This window comes from Orcinus orca, chromosome 4, assembly GCF_937001465.1.
Source record: "Orcinus orca chromosome 4, mOrcOrc1.1, whole genome shotgun sequence".
Taxonomy (NCBI): Eukaryota; Metazoa; Chordata; class Mammalia; order Artiodactyla; family Delphinidae; genus Orcinus; species Orcinus orca.
Window position 1 is genome coordinate 74609798 of NC_064562.1, and position 21214 is coordinate 74631011.

The window sequence follows — 21214 nt, forward strand, 5'->3', positions numbered from 1 at the left end:
TTTGTGAAATGCTTCCAACCAATTTTCTATCCACCAATTAAGAAGAACACTTTCAAAACTTGCTTTCTAAAGAGGACACGAATAAAACTGAGAAAAGAGAGTCTGCCTTTCAAAAAAAAAATCTGAGACACATCCTTAAGAATTATTCTTAGAGCAGGAAATAAAATTCCAACTTCAATCTTCATTTTCTATATTTCCTCAATAAATAGCCTAGACAAACATCCACATAAACTGGAACAATCAATTAGCTCTGGTAATTATTACAGCTCATAGAGGTTTTCTACTATGCTAACAACTTTTCCTACAAGCTTTCCATATATTTGACAAAAATCAACAATTACAACCATAATATCAAACCCCTCACTACAACCCCTGTATACAACAATAGTGGGGGCACCTAAGACAGCATATAAATTCAAAACTTCTATTAGTATGGAAAAGTATGATGTTGCTGATATTATAAGACAAAATTATTCACTTTATGGTCTGAGATTTTCTTTCCACCGTCCTTGACTGCACAATAAGAAGACAAAAATACATAAGCTCATTCCTTACCAATTCAGTCCCTATACCTATCATCCTTTCCTGCCATTCTTCTCACTGGCATTTCTAATGGAGCTTAAAATTAACATTATTTTTCCAGGCCTGATGCCTTATTTGATTTTGTTTTGTTAGCATGGCTTTTGTTTTCCTTTAGTGTTTTATGCACCATTTTCTGAGAAGTCAGCACAGCTCTAGAAGCAGTTTGTCTTAACTAATGCTACAGAACAAAAGAGAACAGGGAATCTATTTCTCCCAAGAATTACAACAGATTTTAAAGAACGGTAAAGATAGAATTTAGGTTTGTGAGGAAAAAAAAAACCTTGGCCATGTCACAGCATTATGTTTGTAGAATAAAGACCCAATAGTGTCTTAACAAGTAGCCTCAAGACAATATAAAATTAACAAAAACCTACATGGACATATAAACTAAATGAAAAGTAGACTCTAACTCAATGCCTCCAGAGGATAAAAAGAAGTAAACTTCATAAAGATAAAAAATCTAAAATGCTTCTCCGCAATTATGGTTATGATGAAATTGGCACAGCATGGTTTTAACCACATAGAAGATTAATATTTATTTTCAACAAATGTAGCTAGAAAAATGTTATTATATCCCCTCCTTTTTTTTCACTAGGAGCATGCTGATTGAAATGGATTCATTTATCTAAGCTGACAGCTAGACAAAACTATATTGCGAATATTTTTTATCTCTGATTAAATAAGAACTTAGCAACATCTGGTTTGCTACAATTACCCAAAATTGTTCAAAGTAAGTTTTTTTTTATATGCTTAACTGTGTCACTCTGTGTTTCACAGTTTTTTTAAATACAACATTCAGAAGAAAATAAATAATAAAACAACTTAATTATGGAAGAAAGTATTAATTCCAATAAGAGACTCAAAAACTCATGGAAAAATTACTAATTCAATTTTAGAGCAGTCAGGATTATAAGTAATATCAGATATTCAATTACCCAGAACTTAGGGTTTTTACTTTCTTTCAAAAAGTCCTTTCAGCTGTCAAGAGAGGTTTAAAACTGTAACTCTGGGTTTCCCCGGTGGCGTAGTGGTTGAGAGTCCGCCTGCCGATGCAGGGGACACGGGTTCGTGCCCCAGTTCAGGAAGATCCCACATGCTGTGGAGCGGCTGGGCCCGTGAGCCATGGCTGCTGAGCCTGCGCGTCCGGAGCCTGTGCTCCACAACAGGAGAGGCCACAATAGTGAGAGTCCCGCGTACCACAAAAAAAAAACACAAAACTGTAACTCTTCTACATACTTTAATTAGAGAACAGAGAATATCTTATATTGAAATAGCAGTCCTTCAAGAGGATACAAATACTGACATCATACTACAAGCCTACCTCTGAAGAGTAAGTTCTCACAGGCCAAGTATAAAGGGCACCAAGTCCTAGTTCTTACATACCTGCAATTGCTTTCAGAATACTTGGCTACAAAATATTTTTGAAAACTAGACTGTTTTTATTATGCATACCAACTGTATACTTTTTTCTCAAAACCACCAATAATTTTGCTGAATTTTACCTAAGCATAATTCTTCATTGTTTCATGTTTTTATAAAACTGTATTCCATTCAACACGAGAGAAGTTTATTCAAGATAAAGGACTCTGAGCTCATACTCTGTCCTCCTTATCAGTTAATTCTTTGTGACAGTAATACTGTTTGTTTAAATTGTCCCTTTTAAAATAAGCAATTTTCTTCACATTCTAAAAATAGTTGATTTAGGGGAGAAATGTACTTTGGGGAAAGGGGAAGACTGTCTGCCCTGAAATACTAAGTATAGAAAACTATATTTTATAGCCTGTATGTATTAGGTATATATGCCTACAGAATGTATTAGAAATAAGTAATAAAGGCATTTCTGACATTCTTACCTGACAGTGCCTGCAAGTGTTCAGGCTTCCATTTGGATCTCATAAATTGCTACATAATCAATCATTCCTTTCAGAATAAGTCAAAGATTTAAAAAAAGATAGTATGGTGTTCATGAAGTAACATGACAAAATGATTCCAAATGGAAAGCCATGAAGATTGAAGGCAACAGATTGGGATGATGTCAATCTTGCAAAAAGTTTGGCAGCACAGGATAAAAAGAGATGGCTTGAATCACTGTGTTCTACTCCTTCTTGCTATGTGCAAGTGTGATAGCACCTATTTTTCCCATCTGACTCTCATATACAATAACCAATCCTTATATTATATGACAGAAACTAATTTAATTCTCATAATCTCACTATGAAATAGATATAATTAGCCCACTGATAGAGTAAACTGAGGCTCAGAAAATGACCCAAAGTCACACAGCTATTACTTGGCATGTAGTTCCAAAGTTTAGGCTTAAGTTCATCTGACCCTAAAGTCCATGTTCTGAATCACTAAGTGTCATGGACACAGCCAAGTTATTAGAGGTTATGCTATTAATTTTTAAAATCATACAAGACATATTTCAAGTATGATGTTTATCTAACATACTACACACCTCCATCTTTAAAAAAAATTAACCTATCAAAATAAAACACAAACTCCATTTATATAATCAGGTACTCCAGGTTATGAAAAAACTAAAAGCACTCCCAGCCTTAAATGAAATTATATTTCCATACAAGCATAAAACAAGAAGAGAAATAATCAAAAGGAATGGCAGAATGTCATAAATGCCATAAAAGAGATATAAAAAAAAGTATTATGGGGAATTAGAAAACAGAACACAAGGGGGAAATATAATATTTAAATTACTAATGAAAGATATAAGAGGTAAAATGTCTTAGAAAGTCTTAAATAATATACAGTCAGCTTTTTTGCATTTGTCACTCAGACTATCAGTTCACTGTAGTGTTGCAAGAAACAATGTATTACTGTCTTTTCAGGTATCATTAAGATAGGAATTCCTTTGAATGACTTCAGAAATGAGGATTTAGAAATAAATCACTTTGACCAAGATGAAAGAATTTTGTGGTATAAACCCTCTTAACTAAATCAAATGTGGCCCCAACATCTGATTTTATGATTTTTTGCAGAGCATTTAAAATACAAATATATTAAAAAATTCTAGTTATATTATAGGTCTCCAAAAATGGATTCTAACTTTTAGGTGAAAAATAAATCTGAAACAACTGGATACAGTATTACAACAATATATCAAAAGGTAGATGAGTAAAAATTAGTAAGTACCGATAGGGTAATTTAAATAATGATTACCATCACTTCACTCCCCCGTGTCTTTATAACCAGAGTACAGTAGCATATTAGAGTTGAAAGGGATATTATTTAATACAAACCCCTTCCTTATACATTAAGCTCTGGCCTACAGTTCCCAGCTGAGAAGGGGTGTGGCAGAAGCTTAGACGCTCACCTAAGCTCACCTAACTGGTCTCCCCGTATCCCCTCTTGATGCCTCCCTCCAATGACACCTACACAGAACAGTCAACACGATTTCTGTAAAATGAAAATCTGATCTTGTTATTTCCCTGCTTCAAACCTTTAATGACTTCCCACTGCTCCTAAGATAAAGTCTAAAATACTTAAACTTCAAAAAACACTGCAAATTCTGGACTCCTGTTTACTTCCCTAGCCACATTTCATGTCACTTCCTCTCTCAATCCTTATGTTCCAGCTACTAGGACCTTCCCTGAGTTTCTCACATGAGCTGAGCTCCATCTTACTCTAGGCCTTGATATTGGGGGTTCCCTCCTTCAGGAAGACTGTCTGCTTGGCCTATTTCTACATATCCTCCAGGGCTCAGCAGGATGAGAAAAACTTTCATCTGGAGTGCCTGAGATCCTTGGGGCAAATATTCTCATAAAACTCATTATTTTCCTTTTTCTAATCTCTATCACAATTGTTTTTAATTTTATCACACAGGAAGCACACAATAAATGTTGATAAATGGATGAAAAAGATTAATGATCCCAAATTTGCTACTTCTTACTACAGTATTTTTCCTATATTAAAATTTTTATTCCACTAAGATAATTTTCTTAAACCACATTTATCCTTTTGCTCAGACTCTTAAACTAATATCATTTGTTTTATAGAACATACTTTACCATTATTTTATTCACATTCAATGATTTGTTCTAAATAACAATAAAATCAGTTTTATCATCACATACTGTGGAAAGCCTTCAAAAATTTAAATAATAAGATTAATCCTAGCAGGGGAGAGATGCTAAAAGAAGTCAGCTGCCTTTACTAAATAATAATACCATGTCCCTCTTAACAATTGTTTTCCATATTGATATTTTACTGCTGTTCTTTGACAAGTAAAGAGTCATAACCATAGCACTGCCGAACTTTAGCACTGGTATTCCTAAAGCTAGTTCCTCCATTTCTGCAGAGTTTCTCAGAACCAAAAGACACCAGACACTTACTAAGCCAATGGGCATGGGAAGAAGTTAGGATAAAAATGAATAGAAACCAACTTCTGGAGTAAAACTCCCTTCTAGTCACAACACACAGATATACAATGTCTAAAGCTAAACTAAGAAATCTTGGTTTCAGTATCTGTATAGATCTTATCTACTCTCCTCGTTTCAAATCCACAGTGCCTGACCATTCTTTATGGTCAACAGATACTTTATTTTCTGACATTCTGAAATTTAGTATTATAGGCAGACAACTAATATTAAACCATTCTCTGTGTTAACTCAGCTTCTCTGTAAAATGAAAAATTCAGGTGTGTTGTCCCTACTGTCAAATCAAGGTAACTATGCTCCATCTTCTTCCCTTTACTCACCTCTATTAGCCTCCTCCACTTGAACATGCTTGGGCCTGTGATGAGCTCTCCTAATGACAGAATGTGAAGGGAGCAGTGAACCAGAACATTCTCTAAAGCTACCTACTCAAACTTCGTATCTCAGTTCAAATGTCACTTGCATTGGGAAGTCTTCGCAGACCCACTCGCCCGCCAGCTCAGACAAGGTCTGAGCTGCTATCTCATAGTATCCTGGACTTGTCCTTTGTAGGATTTAGCAGAATTTTAACAAATAATTCATGATAGATACATTGCTTAATACCTCTTTATTTCCATGATTTGTGCAAGCGCTAAAGTCAGAGGCTCTTTCTGTCAATGTTATGCTCCACATTCTGCAGACATCTGGTGCTAACAAATACATAGTGAATGACAAAAATCAATGACTTCATAAAGCTGGTCTTTTGAGAACTGCAGAAAAAGCAGAACAATTTAGAGTCCCACTTAAAAGAAGGCATCGCTTCAAAGATCTATGAAAAATTAACACAAGGTATGCAAGCTATCAGTGTGCTATATGTTTTATGTACATCATCTCATTTAATCCTCACAATAACTCTGAAAGGTAAGTATTATTTTTATTCCCATTTTACACTAAGGCATGAAGAGGCTGAGTAACATGTTCAGAGTCATAACAGAGAGCAGGTTGGAAGTCATGCACTTCTGACTCTTAAGCTTCTGCTCTCTTTCTACTTTACCTCTTTGCTTCTCATTAATATACATTATGTTCCTGTATTTTGTATTTCTCTACATGTATATTTATTACTTTCAGTAAAGATCATTAATATAGAACTAAATGCAAGTTAATGCTTAAACCTTAAAATAATTTGTAATAATTTTATGTAAATAAATTCAGCCATGTGATAAAAAAAGCAGTGAAAGGGAAACACTAAGTATACACTAAGTATATCAATGTATACACTTCTGCTTTATAAATGAAGACATGTTGAAATTGCCTTGATACAAGATAACAGTACTGTGAGCCCAAAGTTCTGGATGTAGAATTTATTTGATCTGTAAACATAAGGGAAAGAAAGCTAATATGAGAAACTCTATCAAATCCTATATCATATCCTAAAACAGCTGACTATTAAAGAAAACTTATTAGCATCCTTAACTGTAGGGAAATATAGAGAAATCTGAGAGGAACTTATTACATTCCTTAACATTTTTAAAGAATGTAAAATATCTTCATCATATCACTTTCTTTTTAAACCTTCACAAAAAAGAATGTCTAACCTATTTTATTTGTTTAAATACGCTAATACCACATGCAATAGCTTAACTCTTTAAGGAGAATGTAATGTGAAAATTCTTATAAAATCAACTACCTCAACAGGTAAATTTTTTGAAAGATTAACTTGTAAATGAAGGTATTCTGTTCTAATAAACTTTATTCATATTATTTTATCTCATGGTTGTTTTAGAGAGAAAGAACACCCAGCCCTATCCCCTACTTACGATGAAACAGACCTAGAAAAGTTATATGAGTATGTGATACAGCTACGCAGAGACGATGTCTGAAATCAGAAATGAGAATTCTCAAGTGCAAGGCTGAGAAATCCCTTGATAAAACGCAGCATATGCTATAAACCAGCCATGTCACTTTGGGCAAGTCAGTTCAATTCTTGACAAGTAACTTTATAAAAAATTTTTTACTGTGGTTAAGAAGCTTTAACATGAGATCTACCCTCTTAACAGATTTTTAAGTGGACAATATATTATTAACTATAGGCACAATGTATTCAGCAGAGCTCTAAAACTTACTCATCTTGCATAACTGAAACTTTATACCCACTGATTAGCAAATGGGGAGTTGCTAATCAACAGTTTTTTTTTTTTTTTTTTGAGGAAACAAAGTGTGCACGAGTGTGCCTTTTAGGATTCCTTCTATGCCTTTATTATTCCACATGCAGGTGCAGGGCAATTTTCAATGGCACTTGAATTTATCCTGCACCAGTAACTTCAAAAACGGCTTTCATGTTCAATTGTTTCTTCTAGGTCCACAAAGCCCATTCAAGCAGTTATACATTCATTATTAACCTAGCATTAAACTCGGTCCCATAAATATGTTCTGGTGCAGATTTAAAGAAAATATAGAAAGTGAAGTAAGAACTGGTCTCCAACTTGACTGTTAGAAGTGTACCTTAAATATATGTCTTTATGATTGGAAGCAGAAATCACAAAGACGCTGTTTAAATTAGAACAGTTAGTCCCTCTGACCAAAGAATGAACTAATGAAATTAAATTCAGTAGATATTGGCATTATTGTACAAATGATAAAAATTTGCATTGCATACCTACTGTTTTCCTCTTCCATTTGACTTAAGTGCTACCAAACACATTTTTTGTACCTCACTCTTATTTCTATGGACAGATCTCTAACTGAACTTAAACCTAGCAAAAATTGACTTCACGTTTACTAATTATGAGCCATACTATTCTCTTTAGTTACTTTATTTACTGATCTCATTCTCCTTTTATAGACAACCTTCAATTACTATAAATGTGTTTACTGACAATTTACTCCTCCTTTTCATCCTTAAATTTTAGAATAGCCCAAATCAAGCCCACCAATTTTCTTTTTCCATGAGAGGTTTGGTACAGAAGAGCCTTGTTAAAGTGATGTTTTTAGATGAACTTAAGAGATAGGTCCATTCAAAGCAGAGAACAAAACTAAGAAAGTTTATGGAGACATAAAGTGGATGGTGGACTTCTTAATTCTTCATAATTAGATTCACTGTATGGTTTTGTTTTAATATTATGTTAAATTCAAAGATATTAGGCACAGTCCTATTTAAATGCTAATAGCCAATAAATTTCAGTTCTTTAATTACTGACTACAGTATTTTACTGACCTCAACTTTGATACATTGATATAAATGAGAGTTAGTAATTCTTAAGAATTACCAAACAATTGGTAAATTACTAACTTTATAAATAATGAAGAGTTAATAACTACTAACTACACAACTGACAGTTAACAATTCTTAAAAATTTCTCAAAAAGACCAGTTATGCACAGAGGACAATGATGCATGTGGATCACTGAAACCAGGTGGTAAAAGTCAAACAGTCGGACTTCCCTGGTGGCGCAGTGCTTGGGAGTCCGCCTGCCGATGCGGGGGACATGGGTTCGTGTCCCGGTCTGGGAGGATCCCACATGTCGCGGAGCAGCTGGGCCCGTGAGCCATGGCCGCTGAGCCTGCGCGTCCAGAGCCTGTGCTCCGCAGCGGGAGAGGCTGCAGCAGTGAGAGGCCCGCGTACCGCAAAAAAAAAAAAAAAACAGTCATTATTTACTCTTTGTCCTAATAATTATACTTCAAGGAATCTGTGCTACAAAAATCATCAGAGAATAGGCCAAGCTTTATGTTATTTATCCTTGCAAAATATAACAACCCACATGAATAAGAAACTGTTCGAATACATCATAGTGTGTCCACACTATGAAATATTTTACAACATTAAAAATCATGCTCTCAAAAAATTAATGGCATTGGGAAATTGGAGAGAATTATACAAACTCTCTATATATTTCAACCTCAATTCTACGAAAACAAACACACATACACACGTAAAATGGTAATACATGGATAATCAAGCTAAAAATATGTGTGACATAACCTCTGTGAATATGGCAATGTACCATTATATTATGATATACTGGTTGATTTCTGTTTTGAGTTTACATATCTCCATATTTCACAAGTATTCAGCACGAGCATACTATACCATATCAGAAAAAAAAAAACTTTTTAATATGTGATCATTGAGAATGTAGAATAAGTTGTATTGAGAAGAATGAATAGGAATCAAAATTTAGCTATTACTGGCACCCAAGCAGAATCAAAAGAGCATACATAAATGATATACATTGGGATTGTGGCACAAATCCCAGAATAACATCTACCAAGCTAAGAGACAGCAGCAGAAAAGGAAGTAACTCAGCAAGATTACTAAAACAAAGCAGATGGCCTAGTACACCATCCTCTGACAGTAACTATGAGTCCTTCACACAGATAGTTCATTCATTTATAATAATGCAGGTTAATTTCTCATTTATAAATCTAGTGCTTTCTTTCATACACCATTACTTTTTTGTTGTTGCTCTATCTCAACCCCTATATTCAAGCAAGAAAACATACATACACACTACTGCAATTTCACCATCATCCATTATTCAGTACGGGTCTCATTGAATAAATGTCTGCTCAAAGGCTCTAGGCAAATTTCATTTCTGAACACTACTGTCTGCAGCCCAACAGGCTATTTCACCAAGATAAGATCACACGTTTAATCAAATGCACCAAAAAAAGAAATACTCCCAAAGTTCACTTAGTAATGTCAGATCATAAAATGTTGACAGCCTACTAATTTTTAGGGCTCTTTCTTTTTCAAGGAATTGCAACAATAAGGAAGGTTTCTATTAACCTTTAAAAAGACTCCCAAATTATCTGACGTTACTATTCACATTGAGTTGGTAATTTAAAATGAAAACTCAACACAACTTTCTGTGGTGAATAAAGAAAAAATAAAAAACAATAAATTTAAGAGGTTTCCCAACTTATACAAATGATAGCTCTAAAGCACCTTTTAACTTCAGCTGGTCAAGTGACAGCATTAAACACTACGCAGACTCTAGTTTTTGTAATAATGGATCCAAATTAGATGTCTGTCATTTCAATAACGTTATTAGTGGATAGGATGAAGTATATTTTCATTGGACTCTTTAGCTAGTAAAGTTATCCATACTCAATTATTTGAAATATCCTACATGATGTACTTTTGAATATTCTGCCTCTAAACATAAGGTTTACTTGAATAAACATATATTCCTATCAGCAGCATGACATAATGAGTACACTAGCAAGTGTAAAATAATTAGATGTCTTAAACAGATGGATGAATTCATATCTGTAAATCCATTTTTTCTGCTTTTACTTCTATTTGCATTTATTTTATGCTGTATTCATTTCCATGCCATAAGTTTTTGCTTCTTCAGTTTCTTCTGGGATAACTTTTTCTTCTGTGAAACCTCCACTTCTGGTTAAGGAACAATTTGTTCCTTTTCAGTAAGGACCATCTTAATGTGGCTAGTGGAGCTCATACATAAGTTAACTCAACCATGAGTTCCATGCCCAATGACACATCTTGGGGGATTTTTCACCTGGAGGTACTCAATGCTTAAATAATCTACACTTAAACCTGTAAGATCAGCATTTTAAAGCAAGAGTAGCAAAAATTCAGCACTCTAAGTACTGTCTCCAGTGTCCCCTGTTCAGCATCTTACGATGGCAACTCCACCATCGAAAGATGGAATGGCATACATTATTTATGTAAATGACATCTTTCGGATATTTGATGGCTTTTCAGACATGCATAGCTTTGACAAGTTGGGCAGTTTCACAGATGTTCTTGAATCTGAAAATCTGAATCCCTTGATTTGCATGTTTTTGTTGGGTTTTCTGGGTCAAGTAAGCAGGAAACCATTTTCCACGATCACTTTGGCTGCTTAAAGGAAAAGGGTACACCCATTTTTAATGGCTTTCCTAACCAATTCTCCTAATGCTTGATCTGTCTGAGTTAACAAAGGATCACTGTAGTGGACATTCAGGTTTTATCAGCCCCTCTACTTTGTTCTGTAGACATGAACCCTCTCTTAATTGAGCCTTCCCTTCTTCAAGCTATTAGTGCATCCACCTAGGAACTGCAATATCCTTATTGACTCTAGTAAGCTGGTGATAGTAGATTGATCTAAAGCTGGGTACCTAATTCAGACTGTGGTGAAAGGTTAAGAATCCAGTAGGCAGAGAGAAGGAAAAGTGGTAGTCTGCATAGGAGCATGCAACGGGAACAGAATCCTGGTGGTATTCAAGGTGCTACTATTTTCTAATTGTTTCTAAACCTCCATCCTTCCCCGAGATTCTTTAGGTGAGAAACACAATAACCTCCCAATAAATTAATCATTATGGCCTAAAGCTAGTTGGAGGTGTCTGCAATTAAAAGAAAAATAATGAATACACCCATTCTGCTAAATCTTTTAAGTTGAATTTAAGTCCATATGACAAATGATATGTTATCATAAAATATGCTGCACTTTGGAACGCTGCAAAATAATACTTAACTGTCATACATAAAAATTATTGAAAATTAAAGTAAAATTTAATTGAACATGCCTAAAATTTTTTAAATGATGGTATATTATTTTAAAAGAAAATGTATGCCTAAGTTTTTCTTTCGAAGTCAACTATAGTTAATAATATGATTAAAACTCAACAGACAAATTTGACTGAACAGTTAACGCCAATATAAAGAAGAACGTCTACAGATATAGACACGCCTCATGTTAACACAAAACTATTTCTCAATAGACTCTTTGTCCACTCCTTGAAGTCATGATCAGTATTCTGAATCAAGGTTCAAACGGCAACCATCAGCCACTGACAAATCAAGAACACTGAAAATATGAAAAAAACAAAAGACAGAAATGTAAACCAGTTGAGCCCTTCTGTTCTGGCCAGAAATAAAATCTCATACAAAAAGATGACCATCCTCCAGGACCATTCCCTCTTATCTAAAGTATTTGGAAGAGCTCTGAGGAAAGGAAAAGGGGAAAAAAAACCCAAACCAAATGAAAACAAAACAGGAGACTGTTGAAAAACCTCTCACAGGGTCAGCTGTCAATGGAATGCATTTTAGTATTCAGGTTACCCACCCATGCAGAACATCAAAAACTGGGCTTGAGTCTCTCCCCTATTCTCACAATCTCAGGCTACTGTGGAGCCACTGGGGCTGTCTTGAATAGTAACACACTTTGCCTCTGCAGGATGCATAAACACCAACACAACCTGATCAAACAGAAGGGGGTATCTTTCTACTTGGCTTTCATTTTCTTGAGTCATACTTTAAAACACTTAAGCCTGGTACAATTTAGCAAGTCAGACGTCCAACATGCAGCTTATTTTTTCATTCATTCTTACCACCAACCATGTTGTACTTTTTCCATTTTAACATAAACGATGAATGATTCAATGGAAGAGTCACAGATTTACTAACTTCTCTTATTGGCACCTGTCATTGAAATACAGACATTCATTCTAAAACATGGACTTATTTATGACCCTTTCCATACTTGTAGTCTTTAAAATAATTGGGGGTTCTGAATTTTAAGGGTTCATCTGCATTTATAGCAATCTTATGAGAACTAAACTTTGGGATTATAAATCCTTTAAAAGTATGGGAAATCCTTAAATCTTGGAAGTTTATGATCATTTAGTTACAACATTGTAGAATATTCTGATGCAGTTAAAGCTTAAAGAGCTGCTGACGCCACATGAAAAGATGATCAGGAGTTTAATTTAAAATGTCTTAAGTTAAACTGCTACTTTCATTTTATCAATCGTCAGACACAGCACTTGGTGGCTGTCAAAAATATTTTCCTGTCAGGATTATGATTCTGTGGGGAGCATTAGTAGCAGAGCATAATGTTTTAAGATTATGAAGAAGAACTGAGAAATAGATACTTAACAAAAGGTTAAAAAGGAGAGAGGAAAAGAATATGGAAAAGACAAAAATACACGTAAAACCTTTCTCAACTGCTTAAGAAAATGCTATTGATTTTCCTAGCTCATCAAGAATTCTTCAATTAAAAAAATTATATTTGATTTAGCTAAGTTTTCTTAATACCGGTAGTTAAGGACATTTCTAATAATACTCTGACTAATAATAATAGTTACCATTTATTAAATGCTCACTCTTATCAGGTACTTTTCTATTCACTTCCTATTCCTCACGCCAAACCAGCAATGCAGATTTTATTACCTTTATCTCACAAAGAGAGATGAAACAGCTATAAAGTTGTGGCAATGGGACTGTATTCAAGTGTCTCTCATTCCAAAGGCCATTTCTGAGCAGTTCATAATCAGGGACAGTGCCCAGCTATGCCCATCTAAGGAGTATAGCGTAGTTTCTACAGCACTAAGTCAGGATTAGCCAACAAGCTGGAGAAGATTAGTGCTACAGTACTAATTTCAGAGTGGTCGGCTTAAGTCAGAAATTAAACTAGCCATGAAATATATCCAAATATATACACATAATTTATAAATATCTCTATAAAGTTTTCAAATAGATGTCAAAGTGCCATTCAGAAGTATAATATTACAGGTCATCTTTAAACTTCAGCAACTATTAAAACTAATCTCTATGTGGGGCTTCTGTTACTCATTAGGCATATCACCACTCACAAACAATCAGAACTGCAGTGTATAATTACCCCAAGGATGCTTTTCACTGAAAATGGCCTGTTGTGATGCTTAGATAGTGATTAACAGACTAAGAGTGTGGTGAGTCGTCTTGATATCACTTCAGAAAAGTGATTTCCTCCCTAATAATTCCCAAGATACATAAATATTCAATTAGGGTCTTTGAAATCTCGTTTTAATTGGACATTCATACTCTACCAAATTTCAAACTTGGCCCAAACTAAGAAGGTGTTTTATTAATTCTTACAATACCAAAAAAACCACAAAAATCCCAGTAAATCTTCAAAAGTTTTCAAATAGAAGGGTAAAATAAAGCCAAGATTATCTTTCATATGAAATTTTCAAATTTAATAGCATTTTAAGACATGCTCTAAAGCAAAGAGTTCAAACAACTGCATATCTGAATCACATAATCACATAATCACATAAATCACAAATTTAATGCTATTAAATTTTCAAATTTAATAGCATTTTAAGACATGCTCTAAAGCAAAGAGCTCAAACAACTGCATATCTGAATCACATAATCACATGGGGAATTGACTAAAGTTACGTGGGACCCTCATGAGACCTAGTAAATAATAATAATGATAGTAGCAAATAGTTACAATCCTATTATGTGCCTGGAACTGTTGTAAACACTTGGCATACATTTTTCAATTAAATTTTCACAACAAACTGTGAATTAGGTATAGTTGTCATACCCATTAAAACATACCAGGAAACTGAGGCACAGAGAGAGGATCCAGCATCTTGTCAAAAATCAAATAATTTATCAAACCTTGGCAAACACACCACAGAGTCCCTTCTCGTCACCACCACACCATCCTGCCTCTCCAGATAGCAGAATATCAAGACCTGGGGCCTAGATTTAAAATTTTCCCAGTAGCTCCTTTGCTACTGCCAGCAGGTCAGGCTAGAGACCTGCAGCCTTAAAGTTTCCATTTCACTAACTGGGGACTAAAAACAAGCTTTTCTACATTTGGAAGAGAAAAATGAAAATGTCAAATAATTAATAAAATACCCATATGGCTTGTGTTTTTTAAAACTTGAACAATCTACTTGTTTTCTCATCCTAGATGGCTCTTTATATGGTCCAATGGGGTGAACTTCTGAGTACAAGGAAGCAGATCTTGAAAAGTTAACTTCAGCGGTTCTCAAATTCTCTGATTCCAGGACCCTTTTACACGCATAAAAATTGATGACCTAAAGTAACTGTTGATTATGTTGGTTTAACTATCAATATTTATATATATATTAATAGTTAAACTGGTTAAATTTTAAAACACAAGAATACACCAGCACACATGCCATAGGCCAGCAAAGCAATGATGTCATTACATATCATGAACCTTCTAGAAAACTCTACTGTACCTTTGTTCAAGTATGAGATTGAAAGGTAAAATGCATCTTAGCATTATTATGAAAATGTTTTCTTCTAATAGATCCTCTGAAAGGGTCTCAAAGAACCACAGATTTCCCCAGAATACACCTTGAAAAGAGAGGATTGTCTGCTCTACAAAATAACTGACATAGAAGTCTACCAGATAGCAGTATTCAGTTGGTTGATTTAATTTTCTATCCCAGAGATAATGTTCACAATAATTAGGACTACCACCAACAGTATTCCATTTAAGTTCTTGAATAATATGGATCAAATGTTAACAGTTTCTAATATGTATATGTAATCACTCTTATGAAGAAATTCATTAACATTAAACTAAATTCTTGTCTTAAGTGTCAATAAGACATTAGTAAGACATAAATTATTAAGATCTATAGAATCTGTTATGATCAAATACAGGAAGAACTCTCCCCTTTCATCCACTCCTTAAAACAAATGGAGAATTTCAATGAATTCAGAGTAGGACAGCTAATTTTTTATATATATTTTGTATTTGTGAGTGCATGAGCACACTTAACAATTCTAAGAAAAATATTACACCTGGTTACTTTATACAGTAGAAGAGTTAATTTTATTGGGCCACATAGACACTCAGACCAGGGTAATGACATTAAAAGATTTGGGGAAAACTATACATCTTTGGGCTCACAGATGCTATTTACAGGCATGCTCACACTACTCTCTCAAAGTGACCAATAAACATCAATATCAAAATCACAACCAATGAAAAATCTGGATTTTTCTCCTCACTGATCAACAGCTCCCTAATAACACACACAGACACACACACATACTCTCACACACACACACACACACACACACACACACACACACACACATACTCACACACACACACAGTCAAGAAAGGAAAAATGTCAGGAGGCCCTTACTCATATTTGAATGTTTTAGTTTATATTTTACTATAAAATTGGGTATTCTATAAGGGAATTCATTTGCATAAAAGAAAAAGACATAAATGTAATAGTAATCTAAGCATAAATATGTCCTTGAAGGCAAACAAATGCTAAATTACAATACAGCCTCTGTCTTTAGGGTTCCTCCCTATGTGAGCAACTGCATATTTTGAATGTAATGCAAATCTAAGAAATCAAAGGGAAAATAGTCATTTGCAAAACTTAAGGAAAGATCATCTCCCTCTAATTCCAACTGCTCTAGCCGTTCACACCATGCTAAATTAAGGCTGTATAACATCTCTCAAAATCACTTTGTTTTTAAATACACAATCAGTTTTCCTTGCTGATTTCTGGGCAAAACTGCCCCGCTTCTAATAGTAACTGTCACTCCTACTTGGCAGCTCTTTTCAAAGAGAGTTTCATCCAGCAGTTGAAGCAGCCTAAATGAAATCTGAAAAACAATTCAGTTTAGCATTATATTATTTGACTGACTTCAATTCTTTTGATTTGATAAACTTTTTTTTTAATCTTCTATTTAGGATTAACTTGGCTATAACTCACCAAGGAATCTAAAGGACAACAAGTCCATAAAAATTTTGCCTTTCCTAACTACTAGAAACAATGTCAGGCACAGTAGCCGGAGCCAGTAAGTCTCATACCCACTATTATTCCCCATGGAAAGAAATGTTTAAATCTCCAAAATGCAAGAAGATTATCATTAAGAAAATCATTTCTAAAATACCTTCCATTCATATTTTCATGGAGGGCTCTCAATCTGAAGGATAATCACACCAAGCAACTTAAAATGAGACATCAAAAGCATTTACCCATCAAACAAATCACATGCTTCAGGCCAGGGATGCCCGGAGCAACCTAACATATCTATCTAAAAAATGTGAATAGTTCACATAAACCTTTATACTAATCATTCCTCCTACCCTGAGTTTATAGAAATAGTCTAGTCAACCATAGACACCAATGAAGCAGGTTATTGAATATTTAGTTATGAAGAAGTGCTAGGGAATGGCATTCAGGCACTTCTGACACATTCACCTTCAGCTAAAGACAGCACACAATACACTGACAGACACAGTTCTAATGACATCAGGACCTGTGGAATGTATGACTGCTAAGAAACACATGCTGCTAGGAAACAAAGAACAGATCTGATCAAATCTCCTAACATAAGGGCTCCGAAAAACACTGTGATTAGATCTTCTAAAATGAGAGGACAAGTATTCTTTAATCTTAAGAAATATTTGCAAGTGCAAAGGCTTTAACACATACCCTCTAGGAAGGAAAGAAATATATGAAGCTAGAATCTCATGGATGAAATCACAATTCCCTAAGTTTGCATTAAGACAACTGCCACCAGCACTAACCCATAAAAATATAACTTAATCAAGATCAGGCATCACTGATTCAGTATTCCTTTTTGGCGGGGGGAGGGGGGCAACCTAAGCTTTTTCAAGAAGTCAAGATCCTAAAATTGAAAGAAATGTGGAAATCATGGTACCCAGAAAAAAAGTACCCTTTCACATTTACAGTGCTATACTTTTTTCAACAAAATAGAACACAGCCATTTGCAACAAACACAAAAGCAGTCAGAGCTAATCTACAACTAAGCAATTTAATGCCTTTTTAATAACTGAAAAGTGTTTAGCTTTCCAACTTTTTAAAACTGTTTGTCTTTGTACATTTTTAACCCTTGGACACACACACACACAAAAAAGATTGGGTGAAACAAAGGTGAAGATTTTTCAATGCAAGTATTCTTTTAACTCCTAGACAAACGTCTGGAAACCTCTTTTGATGATACTATAAAAGAACTGACAATTCTGTCTAATCCACATACAGACAAATTGGGCACCAGAACTCCAGGTCATTTAGTACCATTACAGATTGAAAAATATACCAAGGAAATCTAGCTAAATTCTGTTTAATCTCACAGGGAAATAAAGTACATTCTCCAAATGAAAAATTACTGAAGAACTATTTCTTTGTAGATTCTGCAATGACATTCTTTAACTAGTGTTGATAACCCATATGACCCTAAATTAGCAGATTGCCTATTTACTTCAGAGCAAAACACAGAAGGCAATTTTTCCTGCCTGCCAGAGTATATGCGTCTCCTCGTTTCCCCAGCAGCTGGCTGGAAGGATGTAAAATCAGAGGGGCAAGAAGGCTTATACTTCCTAATGAGTAATCTACCCAGGAAAGTAAACACAAGACAGGGCTCTAAAGGAGACTGTGGCAGGGCTGCTTACACCGTTGTTTACAATGTACTCTACCGCAGGCAAGATCACACACAGGCACAGGGAGGAGATACCCAGAGGTGGCTCGCACACCTCGAGTTCGCCCAATTGCTGTGATTCCTCTGGCCATAAATAAAACGGCGCACGTTCGTATCTGAAAGTGGCCAGAGAATTCCGGGGACCAGGGGTTATGCTGGCTTGACTTGGTTATTTCAATCTGCCCGAAAGACGACTACTCTATTCCTTGGTCCTCATCAGGGCCAAATTGGGGGTGCCCTGCGCGCTGCACCAGAGACTCTCAGGCGCTGCACGCATCTCTCAGAGGTGCTCAGTAGGGGAGAGGGGACACAGTGAGGCTTCTTCGCAACCCCTATCGGCCCTCGCGGCCTCCTCAAACCAGATTTTCCAGTTAAGCGGATCCCAGGCGATTTCGATAAGCAAGCTCAGCTCAAGTAGCATCAGCTCTGCCATCCCCGCAAATATCGCCAGGCCATCCCCGGAGCGCACGAACGCGCACACAGATAGGCACACGCCGACCCTGCTGCCAATTAACCCTGGTAGTGGAGGTTCCCCCCACCCCACCCCACATACACACCCACCCACCTATACTGCTAGGGGCCTGGCACGTTTAGCCCTTGAGCTCCGATGTGGGACCATCGGCGGGGGCGCGGCGGCACCGACGCTCCGCTGCAGCCCAGAGCCTTCCCTTCACTGGTGAGAAGATGCGGGGCACCTGCCCTCCTACCTGTAACCCAGCCGACCGCCGCCACCAATGCTCTGCCCACCCCGCCCCGGCGCCCCGGCCACCCCGATTCGTGCAACACCGCCCCCCGCCCCGTGCCCACTCCCAACACCGTGCCGCCCCGGGCCACCCACGAAAGTGGCAGCTTTCTCCAGCCAAAAGCGCTTAACAAAGGCCAAACAAGCAGGTCTAAATCAAACTGCCGTGAAAGGGACACAACGGGCGGGGTGCGGGGAGGTAGCGAGGCTCCGCGACTCAGGGGCGCGACCTGGGCAAACGCGGCCACCATGGATGCTCCAGGCAAGCGTCTAGAGAAGATCGCGGCGGACTCACCGCCCCGCAGTCCCCATCACCCCTGAGCCCAGCGCCTCACCCGGTCCCTGTCGGTCCTCCAGCCCTCTCCCGCCTCCAGCGGCACCGGCTCCGGGCCGGTAGAGAGAAGGCGCCCCCTGGTCGGCATTCAGTTCCTACCAGGGGATGATACTGGGGTGAGAGGGGAGGGAAAATTCCCAGGGTGGAAACCGTTCCTATCCCCCAGAGTGTTGGACTGCGAATGCTCCCGGTCAACTCTCCCTTTCATTTCTCTCAGCCGCCAAATCGCCCAATAGCTGGAAAAACCTCGAACCCGTACCAACCCCCAGCGCCCACCAGCCATGAGGTTCCTTTCCCGCCCCGCATCACGATCGGATGAGTGTGTGTGCGGGCGAGTGTGTGAGTGGGAGGGTGAGTGTGCGTGAATCCTGCACCCCCTCGGTTGCCTGCCCCGCGGACGCAGATGCCTGCGCCGGGCCAGGGCCACCACTATCAGGAAGTGTAAGAATAAATTACCTTTCGTAACCGCCGGTCCCTGAGATCGTCCCATCAGTTGGTCAACAACCTGCAGCCCGGTGCAGTTTCCACAATCCAGCCATGGAGCTCGGGGCAAAAGACCGAGCGGCCCCAGCGAAGACACCCCCACCGCACGCGTCCAAGAATGATAGCCAAAGCGCAGAGAAGGCAGCAGGAGGGTAGAGACCCCAGCCAAGGAAACAACAAAAAGTCTTTCCTTCCCCCTTTCTTCTGCTACACAGCCATGAAGAAAAGGGAAGGGGGGGGGAGCAAAATCCAAATGTTTGTCTTCCTTTACGTTTCCTCTCTTCACACACACCAAGGGGGTAAAAACGGAGCAAAGGGGGTGGAGGGTTCAAATGTCTCTTCCAGTCCACAGTTGCACAACTTCGGAGTCAGGCTCTGTCTCCAGCAGCAGCCGAGGGACCCAAGCGGCAGCTATTAACATGCGGCAGTCATAGCTGGGGCTGCTTTTCCTCCCGCTGCCGCTGCCGCTTAAGAAAAGACGCTTCTGGAGAGACCAAAAATGTTCCACCATCCCCCCAGCCGATCTTTATATCCAGTTCTCCCACCCCACCCCCTTTCTTTTTCTTTTTCTTCCTCGTCCTCCCCTTTCCGGCTGAGTGCGGGAGCGAGGGAAAAGGTAGGGGGAGCCGCGAGGGCCAGGGGTGGCTTCTTCTCCGCCAAACCCTCCTCCTCCTCCTCCCGAGGTTGTCTCCCCGCCGAGGGTCTCCTCTCGAGTCCGCAACCTGCGCAGAGAGCTGGAGCCAGGGCCACACAAACTCCTTCCCGGGTGCACAGCGGGGACGCGCGGGCGGAGCGGGCGCCGGGCAGCCGAGGGCTGCGTCCCGGGGGCCGGGGAGCCCAGAGCCCGGAGTGTGGCTGATTAGCTCGCCGGCCGGGCCGGGCAGCTGCGAGCATGTGGGAGCTTCATTGCGCGGCCCCGGGCTTCGCGCCGCCGCCGCCTCGTCGGTCCTGTATCTTCTTCGACTCCCCGAGAGCGAGCAGGGCTCTGGCGCTCTCCAGACACGCACACTCACACACGCGCACACGCGAGCGAGCTCCGGCCAAAGCCAACCGTGCCACCGGCGCGCGCGCACACCCGGAGAAAGAGGACGGAGGCTAAAAGAGAAGAAAGAAAGGGGAGGGGGCGAGTCACAGGCGGCAGCAGCGGCAGCTGCGGGAGCGGAGGCAACGACCAGTACGGGAAAAGCCGGTAGCGGCAGCGGCGGCGCCCACCAGGACCAGCGGCAGCATCTGCACCCCAGCTCCTGGGAACTGGGGCGAGCAGTGCCGGGCGAGCAGACGACCCGGCGACGCGCCGAGAGCCGGTCGGAGCGCGGGCGCGCCGGGGCCGTGCAGCCTGCGTGCGGCGGACGCAGCCGGGGCCCGAGCCGAGGCCAGAATGAGCTGCGGGCGGGCGAGCTCCGAGAGCGCCGAAAGCCGAGGAGGGGGCTTGCGCCGGAGAAAGGGGTGGCGGGAGGCAAAACCCGGATCTGGAG

General features: G+C 38.8%; 1 protein-coding gene across 1 annotated transcript in view; it reads right to left on the reverse strand.

Moving 5' to 3' along the window:
* ADGRL3 (adhesion G protein-coupled receptor L3) overlaps positions 1 to 21153 on the reverse strand; it is an 868464-nt gene extending 847311 nt beyond the window's left edge. The window contains exon 1 of the mRNA XM_049709340.1: positions 19713 to 21153. The gene's annotated coding sequence lies outside the window, so the exon portion shown is untranslated. The remainder of the gene's footprint in view (positions 1 to 19712) is intronic.
* Positions 21154 to 21214: the final 61 nt, after the last annotated feature.